The sequence below is a fragment of the Pseudorca crassidens genome, chromosome 8 (genome assembly GCF_039906515.1).
Source record: "Pseudorca crassidens isolate mPseCra1 chromosome 8, mPseCra1.hap1, whole genome shotgun sequence".
Classification (NCBI taxonomy): domain Eukaryota; kingdom Metazoa; phylum Chordata; class Mammalia; order Artiodactyla; family Delphinidae; genus Pseudorca; species Pseudorca crassidens.
Window position 1 is genome coordinate 26310011 of NC_090303.1, and position 18860 is coordinate 26328870.

General features: G+C 36.0%; 1 long non-coding RNA gene across 3 annotated transcripts; it reads right to left on the reverse strand.

Annotated features, from left to right (window-relative positions):
* Positions 1–1802: 1802 nt before the first annotated feature.
* On the reverse strand, positions 1803–14740 carry LOC137228932 (uncharacterized). Of its 3 annotated transcripts, none has more exons than XR_010945413.1 (3): positions 14624–14740; positions 10544–10665; positions 1803–2710 (listed from the first exon to the last, which is right to left on the reverse strand). It is a non-coding gene; the product is annotated as an uncharacterized lncRNA (long non-coding RNA). The 3 variants fall into 3 exon arrangements; XR_010945412.1 differs by lacking the exon at positions 14624–14740 and adding an exon at positions 13911–14617 and having other exon boundaries at positions 1803–2398; XR_010945411.1 differs by lacking the exon at positions 14624–14740 and adding an exon at positions 13911–14617.
* Between the last annotated feature and the right edge of the window lie 4120 nt (positions 14741–18860).

Below are 18860 nucleotides of genomic sequence, written 5' to 3' on the forward strand. Positions count from 1 at the left end.
AAATATCTCTTCAGTGTATATTTTACTACTGAGCCTATATCTAGTCTTTACACGCAATCTTGAATTGCTCTGAGTGATTCTCAATACCGCAGTGACAAAGATAGAAGAAATGTCTCTGAAATACGAATATGATCCATTTATTTGTTTAAAGCCCCTCAGGCCTTTCCATTGCTCCAAAGATGATATCCAGAGTCATTAGTAAGACTACAAGGTACTTTTCTTTAAAATAAAAGCATTTATTCAATCATTATAAAATAAGTGTAAAAAATGATGAACCACACTAAAGTTCATTCAAAATGCTTCTTTATAAATTAAATAATGCTACCTGTTTGTTTTATTGAATACAGTATAACTTTAAGCCTTCACTTGTGTTAACTTCGGCTGTGAATCTGTTCTTGGAAAGTTCATATGATTTTGGATGTCGTTGATTTCCCCCATGATTTCTCTTTTATGTTCACCCTCCTCCTTCAGGATGGACTGAACATACTTCACTTGTAGGCACAGAGAGTGATGGTGGGTTTTTGAGGACTCAGTATTTTTTCGTCTTACTCTGTTCAGTCATTTTTCATAGTAACCTGCCTGATGGCATTGCCCAAATGTTGAAGTTGAACAGGTATCAGTAATTCTTTCTTCATGTCTCTCTCACTGACTTATGCTTATCTTTGCTCCTTACCTTCCCCAACCTCCCTAACTCTACCTCTCGACTCCAAATCCCAATGAGCAAACACACAAACCAAAACGTCTCTGCCCTTTGTCTCAGCCATGCTGACTTCCTTTCCTGAATTTAAGACACTTCCCCTACAACTTTGCCTCCAGTCTTTGTACATGTTTTTCTCTCCACCAATTTTTGACTTAAAAGTTATCTTTCAATAAGCCTTGTTAGACTCTCCCACCTTTTTAAGGCCTGGTTTAGGGGGTCCTTCTGTCTTACCATAGCGTCTTACCATAGCGTCCCAATCTATTAATCATTTTGTTTATTTGTCAGTCTTCCCTATCTAACTGGAAGTTGCTTAAGTGTGTTCTGTACTTTTATTCCCAATGCTTAGTGGTTCCCCCAACTAAATCATAGAATTAGCTTGATGCAATGAAGTTTAAATTTCTTGCAGAGAATTTATTTTATTTGAAGTCACCGAATAAAAGTTGCTAGCAAAATAGAGGCTAGGCAAAAATTAATATATTAATAATTACAATTGTTGGAGTCCCTCCACTTCCCTCTGCAGACCCGCTCTCCTAACAAAATAGTCTCAACACAATAGATAGCTAACAGTCGTAGAGAAGATTTAAAACAAAAATCAGATTGTTTTACTTCCTACATAGTCTATAAAGCCTTACATGATCCAACCCCATCTCCTACCACTCTCAGGCCTCCTCAATCCTCAGTAGATATCTGGCAGTTTTCCGAGCCCTGTATCCTTTCCTTAGGGTCCTTATACACGTAATCTCCCTGCCCTGAGTTACTTGCATGTCTCTTTCCCTCATTTAGGTCTTGCTCAAACAGCACTCAAAGAGAACTAGCTGACCTGGGCACCACGCCTAAGATATCAGCTCCTTGTACGCCGTTACTCTCTTGCTTTATTCTAGTATCTGTACTTTCTTAATAACTCTTTTCAATATCTGATATTGATTTGCATATTTTTGTATTTATTGACTCCTCTAATGATAATATAAGCTCAAGGATAACAAGGATTTGTCTTATAAACAGCTCTATTTCTAACACCTGGACCATGGCCTCACACTTAGTATATGTTCAGTGAGTGTTTCTGGAAGGAAGGAAGGATAGATTAAAGATTTTAAACTGTTACTTTTCAAAAAAAAAAAGTTTATTCAGTGCTTTAAACCAGTTGAGGAGCTGACTTTATCACACACTCAATAAACTGGGCATGCAGTCATCTGCCTTTTAATTAATCTTAAATAACAAACAACAGGTTGATTAAATGGTGGATTTGATGATTATGTAGAAATAATCTTGTCAGAATTACATTTTAAAATATTGTAACTGCAGAGAACACATACATCATGTTGTAAAATTACGGTCATAATTGCAGATAACAGACACAGGATTTTTTTAAGTACTTGGGCTTTTTTTCAATGTTCCTATTTTAATAAAGTTGTCTTTGGGATATTAATTCCATAAATACTTGTTGAGAATTGTCCATTACAAGGCATTGGAAACAGAGCAGAGACCCGAGCTGGGTCAAAAATGATATTTTATTCCCCCAGCCATAGTGGTTCATGTTGGCAAGTACCCCAAATTGGCCCTTTTTTGAAAGGCAGAATCTTTTGAAAGGATTTTTTTAAACAGCAGAGGTAGTCCCCTTTCTCTAGCTTCAGAGGTGAGAGTGTTTGAGGACAGAGATGCAGATGGCTGTTTCCACCCCCATCTCGTGAAGAAGTCCATCTATGGTTAAGATAATAAAGATGACTTACAGGAAGAAATAGAAACCAGTGATAGACAGGATCTTACAGGCATTTGTTGCCTGGTTTGAACTGGTCTGACTCTGGAGCTGTCTTGTCTGAGGTTCGGTGGTTTAGCTTTTCTTTCAGTTCTCTGTGCTACCACAATATATGTCCAATCCATTACTTATTATTGGTTAAGTTGTTACAGATTGATTTCTGTCTTTGTAACTAAGAGTTCTGACCAACATTATTCATAACAGAAGACTTATTTTTTGAAAATTCGTTTGCTTGAACCCTTTGACATTTTATGATGCTGTTAAAGAAAATGAAGATAAATTAGTACTTGGAATTTGCCTCAGTGCATTATATGAACAAATTAAAAATAGCATATATCACAAGATACCATTTGGGCTGGGGGTTGAGAGTATTGGGGGGGAGGGGAACTTTATAATTACATATTGAATTTTTTGTTCATTACAATAAATATTCATTATGCTTATATTTTTTAATACAATAAGAAATGTAGAATTATTTAAAAAGTAAAAAATAAAAGCAATGAAGAAACTGTTACCAATTTAAGGCAATTCAGCCTAGACTGAGAATACTATGGCTGTGTCTATACTACTAAGCCACGTTATGTATATTTTTTAGGCTAAATTTTTGTCTTTAAACTGGGAGTATAATGGCAACATGATTTTGACAATTTTTTGATTGCTGCAGCCACCAGCCATGATAAGGCAACTCCATAAACATAAATCATGTTTCTAAGATCATGTCACAAACTTTATTCAAGTTGTTTTATGTATTACTATACTGTAAGCATTTAACAAATAAAAGATATATAGCCAAAAGAAAAAAATCTTCCCATAAATAGTTGAGAGAGGAAACACAGAACTAGGTTTACACAGATTATTTTGTGTGGAGACAAATTTTGGACCAATATTCTTTAACTGCATTATTATAGGCAAAGAGTGAGGCTGTTAGCCCTGTGGCTCACGTGCTCTGTGGTTTCATAACAACTGACACAGACGCAAGAATTCCTCGGCACTCTGGGTCTAGAGTCTCACAGAAATATGATGTGACTTTCCAGCTGTTGAAATGCATTAACTTCACATAGAAAATACATGATACTTCTCCTCACATCAAGCACTGATGTCACATGTGTGTTACTTAAACTAAGTTCTGATTCAACATTGCTGGGATCCTTTTCATCAAGTAAAAATAATGTATCATAGAGGAAAAGAGCAGAACTTTTGAGTCGTTCAAATCTGGGTTTGAAATCCTGATTCTATTACTTATGAGCCTTGGGATTTAAGCACATTGATTAATTGTTTTAGCATGTTTTCCTAATATGAGAAATAGGTTGCTAATGTCGAACATACAGAGTTTTTGTTAATTTTAATTGTGAAGGGTTTGACACATAGTAGTACCTCAGTAACTTATAGGCATTGTTACCATTACTCTATTCAACATCCAGCTCAGTCACACCAAAAAAACGTTGTTGAATAAAAGGCTCATAATGAGTAGAGACAGAACTGAGGCAAAGTCTATTGTAATATTTTTCTATGAGCAATTAATTTAACCTTCACCAAATAGAATTACTATTATTATTGTTGTTATTTTAAGAATACAGTTTGCTCAGACTATTAATGTGCCCTGTGTCAGTTCTAGTAGCAATATGACAGATTCATTATGACTATAATAAAAATCAGCATAAATCCTAAGCTCTCAGAGATGATGTCTATGGTGAAATTATCTGGAACTGCACACACAAAAATATTCATCCTTTCTGGAATTGATCTAAAATGAACTGCCCAAATTTTGCCTATGAGATTTTTTTGAAATTTTATTCCAACGCATAATTTCCCCTACAGCTATAGTTAACCACTGAGAATTTACACGGTTTAAGTATTTTGAGAATATAGCTTTTAAGAATAAGGTGACTTGAAAACAGCAAGACAACAAAAGAAATTGTTTTTTGGAGAACCAGAAAATCGTAACCCAGGTCTCTCTTGTGTGTTTGCTACAATGTCATCCTGATTACATGGGTTATATGATTTTTCAACAGCTGCATTTGCACAGACAACAAAGCCACCAAGTATGATTTCCTTAAAGGTCCAGATAAGGGTGTAGTGTCAATTTTATGAGTGACAGTTGATACTACATGACAGAACAGATAACAGGCCAATAATGGGAAAATAAAAAGTGGCAAAGAGTGGTTCTGTGCCTCCACGGGATCAGGACCAACTTCTGATTAGTCATCAACTTCTGATCCTTTAAATTCAAATATTTCAGTAAGTGTCCTCTATTTTTTATCTCATGAGAAAATTAATGGCGATCCATAAACCATCCTGGGAGAGCTTTTGATTCATAAGTTTTACATAGCATTCAGTTCAACAACTATTTATTTACACACTTCAACAAATATTTGTTCATTCTGCACTAGGCCTCTGCATCCCTGAACAGCTCTTCCAGAAATGAACTTGCCCTTTTGCTTCCTCTAATAAACTGAGAGAACTATTTCCACAAGAGTTTTCTGGATAATGGATATCAGCAAAAATATGCATAGAGTATTCAGAATCCCAATATTTTATGGCGATGATACATTAGTATCTTACCTAAAAAGCATATTTTAAAAATGAATCGTACCGTGTGATAACTTAGGAAAATACAAGATTAATAGTCTCATCTTCTATAAAAATAATAACAACAGCAGCAAAATCTAGGCTTGTTCAGGATTTAGGTATAAATTATGAAAACAAGCTCAAAGGAAATAGAATTAAAGCAAATCTGCATTCTAGCAGTTGACCACACAAAAACTGAATGTATCAAAAGCCTTAGAAATGATCATCATTTAGTACCCTGCAATTCTGTTTCAAGGAATTTATTCTAAGTGAGTTATCAACGATAAGTGTATATAAAATTTTATATACAGAGTTTTTTTTATTTTTAGCTAATGTAAATCTATTTGCAATAAACAAAACCTAGAACTCTAGGTCTAATAATAGAATGACTAAATTTCATTTGTTATAGACAAAAAGTGGGTAATACATTTTCAAAGAACTTTTAGGAGATGAGATAATGCTAATAATGGTATAATGTTAAGTGAAAATTTGATACACTGTGCAGTCCATTGATGAAAAACAACAAAAGAAAATAAAATATTAATAATTACTTTGGAGTGGTGGACTTAGGATGATTATTCTCTTCCCTTTTTATATTTTTAATTTTTTTAAAGTCATATAGTAATTCCATATTTAAATTAAAATAACCGGGCTTCCCTGGTGGCGCAGTTGGTGAGAGTCCGCCTGCCAATGCAGGGGACATGGGTTCATGCCCCGGTCCGGGAAGATCCCACATGCCACGGAGCGGCTAGGCCCGTGAGCCATGGCCGCTGAGCCTGCGTGTCCGGAGCCTGTGCTCCGCAATGGGAGAGGCCACAACAGTGAGAGGCCCACGTACCGCAAAAAAAAAAAAAAAAAAAAAATTAAAATAACCATCATAAAACTGAATAATATAAATATATGCCATATATAATATAGGAATATGACTGTATGTCTAGCTTCCTTCCATGTATGGGAGGAAGATGCTCTACATTTCTTTTTCGTCCAGTTCATAGTAGCGTTTTTAATCTAATCCATCCAAAAAGAGTTTATTCATAGTAAAACAAATCCAAACAAAAACAACTAAGGTAACTTCCTATAAGTGACCATTAAATGAAAAATGAGATTAATGAGGTTTGCACATGACAGGTTTCACTGAGGAAACTCTAATATACAGCACATATTTTTCTTTCGATTCTCACATATGATTATTTTCTGAAAATAAAGAGATTGACAATGATAGTGTTTAAGGGATAGTTTTTGAATATTAAAAAGAACCTTAGGCAGGACAATATTCCCTTTAATGGAAATAACACAAGATTTTGCATGCTGGCTTCCTCATAAACATCCACTTGCCTTCCTGGGTAAAATAATGTTTGGTCCTCCAGTTTGAAGCAAGCTATCTTGTTGACAATACAAAACTATGGGAATATAGTATAAAATCTAAATGTTTTCTAAATTTTTATTTTATATTGGAATATAGTTGATTTACAATGTGTTAGTTTCAGATGTACAGCAAAGTGATTTCAGTTATACATATACATGTAATCTATTCTTTTAAAAATTGTTTTCCCACTTAGGTTATTACAGAATATTTAGCAGAGTTCCTTATGCTATACAGTAGGTCCTTGTTGGTTATCTATTTTAAATATAGTAGTGTATATATGTCAATCCCAAACTCCCAATTGATCCCTCCCCCAACCCTTTCCCCTTTGGTAACCGTAAGTTTGTTTTCTAAGTCTGTGAGTCTGTATCTGTTTTTTAGGTAAGTTCATTTGTATCATTTTTTTTAAGATTCTGCATATAAGCAATATCATAGTCTTTCTCTGTCTGACTGACTTTATATGATAAGCAAGGTAAGATAAGATAGGTCCATCCATGCTGCTGCAAATGGCATAATTTCATTCTTTTTAATGGTTGAGTAATATTCCCTTGTGTATATGTACCACATCTTCTTTATCCATTCCTCTGTCCATGGACATTTAGGCTGCTTCCGTGTTTTGGCTGTTGTAAACAGCGCTGCAATGAACATTGTGGTGCATGTATAATTTCGAAGTATGGTTTTCTCTAGATATTGGCCCAGGAGTGGGATTGCTGGATCATGTGGTAGCTCTAATTTTTAGTTTTTTAAGGAACCTTCATCCTGCTCTCCATAGTGGCTGTACCAATTCACATTTCCACCGACAGTGTAGGAGGGTTCCGTTTTAACCACATCCTCTCCAGCATTTATTGTTTGTAGACATTTTGATGATGGCCATTCTGACCAGTGTGAGGTGACATCTCATTGTTAGTTTGACTTGCATTTCTCTAGTAATTAGCAATGTTGAGCTTCTTTTCATATGATTTTGGAACATCTGTAAGTCTTCTTTGGAGAAATGTGTATTTAGGTCTTCTGCCTATATTTTGATTGGGTTGGGGTTTTTTTGATATTGATATGTTTTGGACATTAATCCCTTATCATTGGCATCGTTTGAAAATATTTTCTCCCATTTTGTGGGCTGTCTTTTCATTTTGTAAACCCATGCACCTATGGTCAATTAATCTATGACAAAGGAGGCAAGACTCTACAATGAAGAAAAGCTGTCTCTTCAATAAGTGGTGCTAGGAAAACTGGACAGCTACATGTATAAAAATGAAATAGAACATTCTTTAACACCATACACAAAAATAAACTCAAAATGGATTAAAGAACTAAATATAAGACCTGATTCTATAAAACTCTTAGAGGAAAACATAGGAAGAACACTCTTTGACATAAATTGAAGCAGTATCTTTTTTGATCAGTCTCCTAGAGTAATGGAAGTAAAAACAAACAAATGAGACCTAATTAAAGTCAAAAGCATTTGCACAGTAAAATTTAAGTCTTTTCTGTTTAAAATATCTTCCCTTACTCTGAGAGTCTATTCTGTCCAGTTGTTTACACACTAACCAGACCTTCATTCACCATATAATGACCGATTTATATTTATTCATTTATAAACACATTGTACTGATGGCATATTTAAACCTTATTTATTTTTTTAATTGAGGTAAACTTGGTATATGACATTATGTAAGTTTCCGGTGCTGACGTTATGATTCGACATCTGTGTTTATTACAAAGTGATCATCACCAAAAGTCTACTTACCATACATCACCATACACTCGAGTCCCCTAACTCATTTTTAAAGGTAACTTCAAGACCAATGCCATCTTTTGATAGTTTAATATATGATACAACATAAGTGATAGATATTATAGAATTTTACCAGTTAATGGTCTACATTAAAAAATAAGACAATAGGGTATTACCAGGTGTGTGTGTGTGTGTGTGTGTGTGTTTCCTACTCTCATAATAAACATGAATTTCTGCCATTAGTATCTAATTTCCTTTAACCTGCTATGAGGTAATAAAGACAATAACACCTATAAATGTAGCTTTTATTATGAAAATAAGTAATGGGTTATTTGGGGGGGACTGCAATAATATAGAAAAGTGGGAAAATAAGAATCGGGGATGGGAAAAAAAATGAAAGGTAAAAATGAGTCATCCATCAGGAGTCTATTAAGATAATATGACTAGCTTCCAGAAATTCAAACATAGCATAGTAGAAAAAAGAGAGCAGGCTTGATTCCAGTTCATACTCTATCCCTTCCTAACAGTTTGGATGTGGGAAAAATAATAGCTACCCTTCAGTGAGGAGTTACCCTCTCAGGTGCCATAAATTTATTTTTCCTAATCATCAAAAATAGTTGAAAGAAATTATCAGTGCCTGGCATAGAGTAGGTACTTAATAAATATTTAAAACTAATAATAATAAATACTTAGGTAGGTTAGAATAGAAAGTCTCATGTGACGCAAAAATATCAATTTCACCTGCCAAGTCAAACATGACGAACGTGTTTTACACAAATGTGTTTAAAATAGTCAGTAACATTTTAATGTTCTCTTCAGCTCTAAAAATTGTCTTTCTTGTGGAATTTTCTGGGCTTGAGCAGTTCTAGTAACATTATTATGGCCTGTCAGCATTTCACTTTCTCCCCAGGTTGAGAGGATGTGATTACACCTCTCTCTCAACCATAGATTTCCTTTGCACTTGGTCATTTTATAAATTCTCCATCTTCACAACTCTCACGACAACTACTTTTTACAATATAGTTCTTATACCACAGCTTAGAAACAGGAAAACAGGATCAAGTATAAACTGACCACTGAAACAATTTTCATTATTAAAAACCCAACATTTATTGGAAATTATCTGTGTTACCGAAGATAGCCACAAAGATGATACTCATACTAGCCACAGCAGGTTGAAAGGCCTTTCTTTGGTGTTGCACATTTTCTCATATGTATGGTCCACAGAAGCAGAAAAGTCCATATTTTATCTATAAACCTATAGGTAAGATGTATTTTCAAATTTTATCTATAGCTTTAAAGGGAGAGAAGTTTCTATTTTGATGCCTCTATTTTGATGCCTCTATTTTGTTTCACATTATCAAAACTGTTGACAGGACAGCTTCCAGTGTCATGCTTGTTATTCTGGTCCTGGCTTACCTGCAGTCTTCCAACTTTTCTCACTCAGTGATACCAATTTGCTGTTCTTATGGAAGTGTTGTTTTTCCAGCACAAAATACAGCCACCCTCTGATAGGCTTGATGTGACCATTATTTCTCCAACCTGCTCTTGCGGGAAGCTCCACAGAGGTGGCTTTTATATGGCTCTTCAGATTTCTTATAAGCAGTATTTACATTCATATACAGTGATAGTCCTCATGTTTTCCTTCCATGTGACTTTTGCTCAATGCTCTTCATTTTCTTGGTATATTTGATCATACCAAATTTTTCACAGCTTCCCTCAAGTGTCTTTTTTACCATTATAGTCATGGGCTACCAAATCCAGCCTGGAGAATAGGTCAGCCAATATGAAACAAAGGATCATTGATTCTGAAATGTAAATCTAGGACTGTACAGAAAGCTCTGGTTATATCAATAAATCTCTTCCCAATAAATAATTTATTCCTACTTGATTGATGAGGAAATTGACATGCAGAAATGTTAAGAAATGAGTCTACACTTACTCGAAAAGCAGAAGCAGCACCATGAGCCATTGCCAGAACTTAACTGATTTTAAAGGCTCTGCTGTTGGTAATCAGCAACTACCACATGACATTCTTGCTTTCTTACACCTGATCCTAAGTCTGGGGCAGTTGCTACTGGATCACAGCACCTTTTCCAGCTGAATCTGAACTTAACCTCTTAATCTTTCCCAAAAGAAATTTGCACACAGGCACTAGCAGTTGGCTTTAGTTAGCACTCAAACACAAAGCTATTTTCTGTCGCAAAGTTAGAATACATTTAGGTCTTTGTTTACTTATCTGCAGAATGGGAACTTTGGACTAGAAAATCTCTGAAGGTTTTGCCACACTGACATGTATATGAAGATCACCAATCTATATATTCCCAGGAAATACATAACTTAGGAATTCCTGGGTATTTTCCATTGAAAATATATTTGGAATTCAGTATGTTTACAGTAGAGAAGTAGTATTACCCGTGAACTTACATTCATTTTGCAACCTTCAAATATTTTTCCTCAGGGTGGAAATTTCTCATGCTTGATCACAGCTCAAAGATAATTTAGTCCTGGAAAATACACCATATCTTTATTCATCTAGAAGTCCTACCCTGTATGTGAAGAAAAAGAAAAAAAAAATGAGGAGCCCCACACAGTTGAAATATTCCATGTGTCTGGTCTTTACTGAGGCATATTCTCCTGAGAATAACCATTTGAAATATGTTTTACAAATTGAATTTTTAATGGACTATATGTAGTATGAGGTCAGGAGAAATTCTTTGGTTTTTTCTTTGAAGTTTAATGTTTTAAAAATAATGCCAATACAGATTTAGGAATCTTTCAAAATTACATAACTGTGGTTTAGTCTTGCTTTTTAACCTAGAGGTATACTCTTTTTTCCCTCTTGAAAGACACCAGCAAAGCACTGCCGTGAGAAGTCTCTCCCTTTCCCACCCCCTTGCCTTTTGGCCAAAATTATGCTCACATCTGTCCAGAGTGGAGGAAGTCCCAGCCACCACGTGCCAGTCTTTGTGCTTTCAGCCTGCAGCCCAGGAAATCACTACCTGTGTGGGCAGATCCTCAGTGTTTAACTGTGAGGTCCCACTAAACTGAGGACTCAGCAAGAATAAAGAGGGGGGAGCATAGGATGGGGGCAAGGTAGAGGGGGGAGAGAGAGAGAGAGAAGAGGAAAGAAGGAAATCTCTGCCTCTTCCACCAAAATACTCAACATCTTTTAGGGTTTCATAGCCAGAGTTACACACAAAGCAGAGTAGAGAGCCAGAAATGTGTGTTCCCTTATAAGTGGAAACTAAACAAAACATATAGAACACCCTTAATGACGTTTAAGAATATCTTTATAATAATAAAAATAATACATTCACCAAGTGAAAACTCTGTGCCAGAGTATACTCATTTACTCATCGCCTCAACTCTATTTACTACAGATTATTATCTCTGTTTTATAGATGAAGAAATTGAGGCACAGAGAAGCTGAATAAACTGTCCAAAGGTCTGGGACTTAAGTAGTGGTGCTGGGATTTGACTCATGAGTCTCCGACTCCCACAAACTGCAACACTGACCTGTGCTGTCCCATCACTAGATTTATGCATAAGACCTATGCGTCTTTCTTAGAACCTTCATAGCTAGCACCCCAGATAATATAGTGTTGTAATTACTTTTTTAGTTCTTAAGAGGAAGAGAATATGTGGGGGGGGGAAAATCTGTTCCTTTGGGGGACCATCATTTCCACACAGTCTTCAACCCGTAGCAAATGCTATTTTAGAAATTCCCTATGTCATTCTCTCCTCTGTGACACCCCAAGACTACCCCCTCTATAAACCAATGGGGTGCCACAAAACTCAGTCAGCCTCTTTCATTCTGTCGCTCTTTTACACACCTAATCAGATGATTTACTATAGTATGTGGCAGGGCAGTGATACAGAATCTGGAAATTCTCTCCCTTAAGGGCCCTGCAATGCTCAACATCCCAGAGTGTATTGATGGCTGTGTTCCATGGGAATGAGAGCTACACATATACAGATAACACTTAATCACTGCATGTCATTGTTAGTGCTATCCCTAGAAAACATCCCTTCCAATTTAGTGTTCCGTTAGACATAACAAAATTCTTTGAGGAATGTAAAAGCAATATTGTGTGGTAATCCAAGTTGGCATTAATATATTTAATATATGCTCAACTTAAAGAGGCAGGATGTATAAATAAGAGGTTTTCTCATTTTGCATATGCAGCACTTAATGTTTTAACTCTAGTTTAAATATCTGAACAGTCAGCAAGAAACAGTAGCCTCAGCGGTGTCTATAAGACTGAATTTGTCTATCTCAATCATCTTTGAGTTTCTCTTCCCCCCTTCCCTGCACTGGAAGTGATCACGCAGAGGATGGTGGCCTATCTTCCAGGGCAAGAGTAGAGAGAATGCCTATATTAACAGAGTTTGAATGAGATAGTTCAAGAGCCCATCCTGTTATTATCATTTATGATTCTGGGATATTGTACTGTATTGCTATATTAGGAATAAAGAAAAGCATATAAATCTTAATTATGAGTTCCAAATTATTTAGAATATCATTTAAACCTAAATCAATTTCCATATGAGGGGTGGTAAATTGAATTAGGTTTAAAAAAAATACTCTGGCTAGATTCCCTGCAGCTAATCTATATGGTTATGCCATGTGGTTGGGAACAGGAAACACCTGTCTCTCTGCTTGCTAGCACTCACTTAACGTGATCCCTGGCAAAACAGTTTTTTCAGCCCCAGTCCAATTCACCAGAGGTCATTTCAATTTGGACTATTTCAACTTGTATTACAAACCATCAGTGTTTAACAATTTTCAAGCACTTTCTGGATATGAATCATTATATAGTCACCAGAGGTCTTTAAACTATTGTCCTGAGGTCCTCTGAAAGAGATCATTTGCAAATTTCAAATTCATTGGGATTTCAATACATAAAATACCTTATTTTTACATTCTTATTGTCAGAGAGAGACTATATCTCACCTTGCAAAATGAAATGTGTACTTCTAGTTCTGTTTTTAAAAAGCATAATAAATAAAATCTATTGGAAGTGTTTCAAATGTCAGTGCAATATATTTGCCTTCGGGCATTTAGTTTCTTTTTTACTTTTTACAGTGCTTGAGAACAGAATCCTCATATTTAATATCCCACTCAAGTTCTGGCTTTGAATTTTGCAATGCAAAGTTTGACAGTTACCACCAATACAGATGCTTCAGATATGCTAACAATTTCAGCCCTGGGAATGAATATCTAGACTTTTTTTTTTTTTTTTTTTTTTAACATTTCCATGGTTTCACAATTGGCAGTCTGCCTAGGTTGACCAAGAAAACAATGAGTTTGGGCAATTGCTTTACCATTCCCTCTGGCTGTGAGTATACTCATTTCCAAAAGAAGGGTATTAGAATAAATAGACTAGACTTGTTTTTTCTCCAACTTGGAAGGGTTAAGAGGCAAATACTGACTGACAGATAGCAAATGGCAGAATATATGTTATAAAAAACGATCCACAATTATTGTGCTCTTTAGTCAGTCATCCTGTAGAACTATGTGGTTGCTTAGCAGAGCTGTTTTCCCTGATGTAACTATTCTCTTCTCCTGTGCACCCGACAAAACTATCTGATAACCCAAGTAAATACTATGTAGGTCTGGCTCCGAGTTATGACACTATGTTCCTTACCCCTTAAATTATAAACTGCCCTATATCATGTTTTACAACCTGTTTGGTTACAAAGTCAGTATGACAAACAGCAACATAACAGCATGCGTCTTCAGTGAAAACAAAAATAAATTTTACACATAGATTAAAATTTGGCAGCCTACCTGTGAATGGTTTATGGTCCATCAACTTTCCTTTGTACACAGGTGAAGCACTAACTGATTAAACCTGGATCAAGTAGTCAGGCAATAAGGCAAAAACCAAGACCAATGGTTGATGAGGTAGGTAGAATTAGAAAAGGTGGCAGATTGCCACCACTTTGTAAAACCACCTAGCCCCATGCCATCCCCACCCCCCAGAACCTAAATAATTTTTTGAGCAGTCAACTGTTCCAATAACGAGGTTAGTCCATGGAAAAAGGGGAGTTGGAGGGTACCAGCCACGATGTGTCAAAAACAGTTGGCAGTCATGAGTTCTCTGGGCAAAAGTCATGCCTATACATGTAGAAATAGGCAGCCATACGTCAACAGTTTTTCAGGAATCTGTCTCTCTCAATGGAGATGTCTCTCCAGACCCAGGGAATTCTCTGCCAGCTCTAAATTTATTGCATAGTTTTAGGAAATATATTACACTTTGGGAGTCATATCATTACCACGGGAACTGTAATTCAGACCAAAGATAGCTCAGGAGAACAAGAGCAAGGCTTTTTCCTTATGTCAAGTATTTACCAGTTCCTACATGGAAATATCTCAAGATTGAAACAAATTTTAAACTACACCATGCTTCATTATTCCAATCTAGAAATAAAAAGGGGAGCTGTAGGACAATAATATAATCCCTTATTATATAAAAACCAAAATGGAGGCCAAGGACCTACCTTTTCTTCCAAGCCAATGACCCACACAGATCTTAGCAAAACTCATAAAAGTCCATTTACTGAAATACTTAAGCTGTAAGTGAAGTTTCCTTGTCAGGATGACACAGCACATTGTAGCCAATCAGCAATGACCTAAGTAAACTGCTTGTCCAAACCAATGAGAATTAAGCTCTATGAACTTCCTCTTTTATGCTCCATAAGCCTTACTGTAACCCTGAAACAAACTTCTTACCACTTTTGGTGTTGAAGCCTCCTTGTTCAAGAACAATTTGTTTCTCACCCAGTAAAATGTCCATATCAAGTAAAACCCTGAATTTTCTTTTGACACCATTTACACATAAAAATCTTAATTTGAGGAAAAGAAGGGGGAAAAGTGAGAAAGAGCGAGGAAGACAACACATTTTATAGGACAATTTGGATGAGATAAAAATAAAATCTCGACTCTGATTCGTCTCCAGTCAGCCTGAACAACTTGAGCCATCTCCCTGACCAGCTTTAGTGAGATTCTCCTGCTGTTTAACCTTCTCCAACCACAGGATAATTATGAAGACACAGAAATAGTTAGCTTATAATTGTTATCCCTCCCAAAAGATTTTAGGAAGGTATTTTTTAGGAACATAGTGGTTCTAAGTAAAATTTTCAAAAGAAGATTTGAGGACAAAGATTCAACTAAAATTTCAGTCCCCTACCACCCGAATCCTAAACTCATCTCTCAGCTTCTACCAACTCTCACTCCGAGTTCACCGAAAATGGAACCTCCTGTGAGTAAATCTCCATGTTGATTTTTAGTTGACTAAATGAATGGTCCTAAGGTTTAGAAATCAATTTAAAATAGTCTGATTTCTCTTGTGAGAAAAAATAAAGCAGAACATTTTCTCAGTGGTGATTTATTCTCGAAGCAAGTGTGGCAAGTTAAAATCCTTGTTTTATGGTATTGAAACAACTGGGGAAAATGCTTCATGTTGTAATTTGAAATCCACACTGAAGTCTACCATGGCAGGAGGTTGGGGGCCTTTGTTTAAAACAGTGGAATATTTTAATCTATTTCTTGTGATCTTTAGTAAGTTCTTAAGAAAGGAAGAGACATCAAAGAGGCATAAATGGAATTTTGTTTTTTTAAAAAAATCCTTCTCATGGACAAATTTGTAAAATGACTAATTCCAAAAAGAGTCCTACAGAACTCTAACAGGTTACTTCTCTGCCACATGCTTAAGTTCACATGGGCAAAGGCACAAAATTGAAGATTGAATTGGGTTGTGATGGGTAGAGATGGGAAACCTTTAGGCACCTCTGCATTAACTCTGCTGTGTACTGTTTGCCCAGAATAGTAACATTTTCGCCTCCCTTCCCTGCAACATAAAATAGGATTTCATGAATGCAACATGGAGCAGTGGGCATATTAGATCTGTCTCACATTTGTGCAGGGGAGGTAAAAGCTGAGACTGTAGCTTCAGTTTGGGAGCAAGGTATTTTATCAGAGAAGTTACCACTAATGCTTGCTAAATAAGTGAGTGTGAGTATTGCCAGAAAACATCAAGACTGGTAAACATAGGTACATGATTCCTTATAGAATATCCTAGAAGCAGTAAGACTCAGAATCCGTGGTTCTTTTAATTTTCTATCTATTCTATAATCTATCCCAATATACATCCCAGAAAAACGGGGTGGTGCTTTTTTCCCCCATTAAATTACTTGAGGTCAGTTTCTTTTCCCATTAAGGACTTTTACTTCTCACAAAATTCAAAGGAAATTCTATTTTCTGAACTGATATACATCAGAGTTCACTTAACACAGCTTTTTTGGTGGATATTTTTGCCTTGGCCTTGTAGGCAATATTATGGTCTCTCCTGAATTATTTAGTCTATTTATATAAGTTGCTACCCTAGAGGAGATGGGAGATCAACAGCCTGTGAACTTTCCTATGCTGGAACTATTTCTGCAGAACGAAGTCAAGAGTCTATATATCAGCTTCACTAACAGCAAGAATCTAAAGACACCTGGGAACCCTGCACCCTTCTTTTGAAGATAACTTCTGCTCAGTCAACCTCAGAATTGAAATGTGGATTTCTTACTCATTTCTTGCCTGACAAAGACAACATCAATGAGGTATACCTTGCCAAGGATTATGTCAGCCTTGAAGATGAAAGAAAAGATTTGACATGATTTCAAAGAAATGTCAGAGAATTCTGGGTTTTCTTAACATAAGCTACCCTTACCTGGAGAAGTGGCTATGAGAATTCGCTCTGTTTCTGTTTGCTGACACACACTTGTATGAGTATGGCTTTTCTGCAGCCTGCTGTTAAATAGAAAATGGTCAAAATTAATTGCTTGTCAACAATAGCATGTGCATTACCATGTGAAAGACCACTCACCAATTGAAATTATTATTCATACCCACAACATCAGTCCTCATACTGAAAGTTACTTGGAGCAGAATTAAACTGATTTGCACAAGGTGAACTTAGTTCCATTTTTAGAGGAAATGGTCATAGGATTTGTAGCAAAATTATTAATGAAAGACACTTAATTTTTGAAACATAATTAAAAAATTGTTTTTTTCCTTATTAGTCATCCATTTTATACACATCAGTCTATACATGTCAATTCCAATCTCCCAATTCATCCCACCACCACCACCCCCCACTGCTTTCCCCCCTTGGTGTCCATACGTTTTTCCTCTACTTCTGTGTCTCAATTTCTGCTCTGCAAACCGGTTCATCTATACCATTTTCTAGGTTCCACATATATGTGTTAATATACGATATTTTTCTCTTTCTGACTTATTTCACTCTGTATGACAGTCTCTAGTTCCATCCATGTCTCTACAAATGACCCAATTTCGTTCCTTTTTATGGCTGAGTAATATTCCATTGTATATATGTAACACATCTTCTTTATCCATTCGTCTGTCGATGGGCATTTAGGTTGCTTCCATGACCTGGCTATTGTAAATAGTGCTGCAATGAATATTGGGGTTCATGTGTCTTTTTGAATTATGGTTTCCTCTGGGTATGTGCCCAGTAGTGGGATTGTGGGGTCATATGGTGATTCTGTTTTTAGTTTTTTAAGGAAACTCCATACTGTTCCCCATAGTGGCTGTATCAATTTACATTCCCACCAACAGTGCAAGAGGGTTCCCTTTTCTCCACACCCTCTCCAGCATTTGTTGTTGGTAGATTTTCTGATGATCCCATTCTAACTGGTGTGAGGTGATACCTCATTGTAGTTTTGACTTGCATTTCTCTAATAATTAGTAATGTTGAGCAGCTTTTCATGTGCTTCTTAGCCATCTGTATGTCTTCTTTGGAGAAATGTCTATTTAGGTCTTCTGTCCATTTTTGGATTAGGTTGTTTGTTTTTTTAATATTGAGCTGCATAAGCTGTTTTTATATTTTGGAGATTAATCCTTTGTCCAATGATTAGTTTGCAAATATTTTCTCCAATTCTGAGGGTTGTCTTTTCGTCTTGTTTATGCATTCCTTTGCTGTGCAAAAACTTTTAAGTTTCATTAGGTCCCATTTGTTTATTTTTGTTTTTATTTCCCTTTCTCTAAGAGGTGGGTCAAAAAGGACCTTGCTGTGATTTATGTCAAAGAGTGTTCTTCCTATGTTTTCCTCTAAGAGTTTTATAGTGCTCAGTCTTACATTTAGGTCTCTAATTCATTTTGAGTTTATTTTTGTGTATGGTGTAAGGGAGTGTTCTAATTTCACATGTAGCTGGCCAGTTTTCCCAGCACCACTTATCGAAGACACTGCCTTTTCTCCATTGTATATCCTTCCCTCCTTAGTCATAGATTAGTTGACCATAGGTGCGTGGGTTTATCTCTGGGCTTTCTATCCTGTTCCATTGATCTATATTTCTGTTTTTGTGCCAGTACCATATTATCTTGATTACTGTAGCTTTATGATATAGTCTGAAGTCAGGGAGTCTGATTCCTCCAGCTCCGTTTTATTCCCTCAAGACCGCGTTGGCTATTTGGGGTCTTTTGTGTCTCCATAGAAATTTTAAGATTTTTTGTTCTCATTCTGTAAAAAAATGCCATTGGTAATTTGATAGGGATTGCATTGAATCTGTAGATTGTTTTGAGTACTATAGTCATTTTCACAATGTTGACTCTTCTAATCCAAGACCATGTTATATCTCTCCATCTGTTGGTACCATCTTTAATTTCTTTCATCAGTGTCTTATAGTTTTCTGCATACAGGTCTTTTGTTTTCCTAGGTAGGTTTATTCCTAG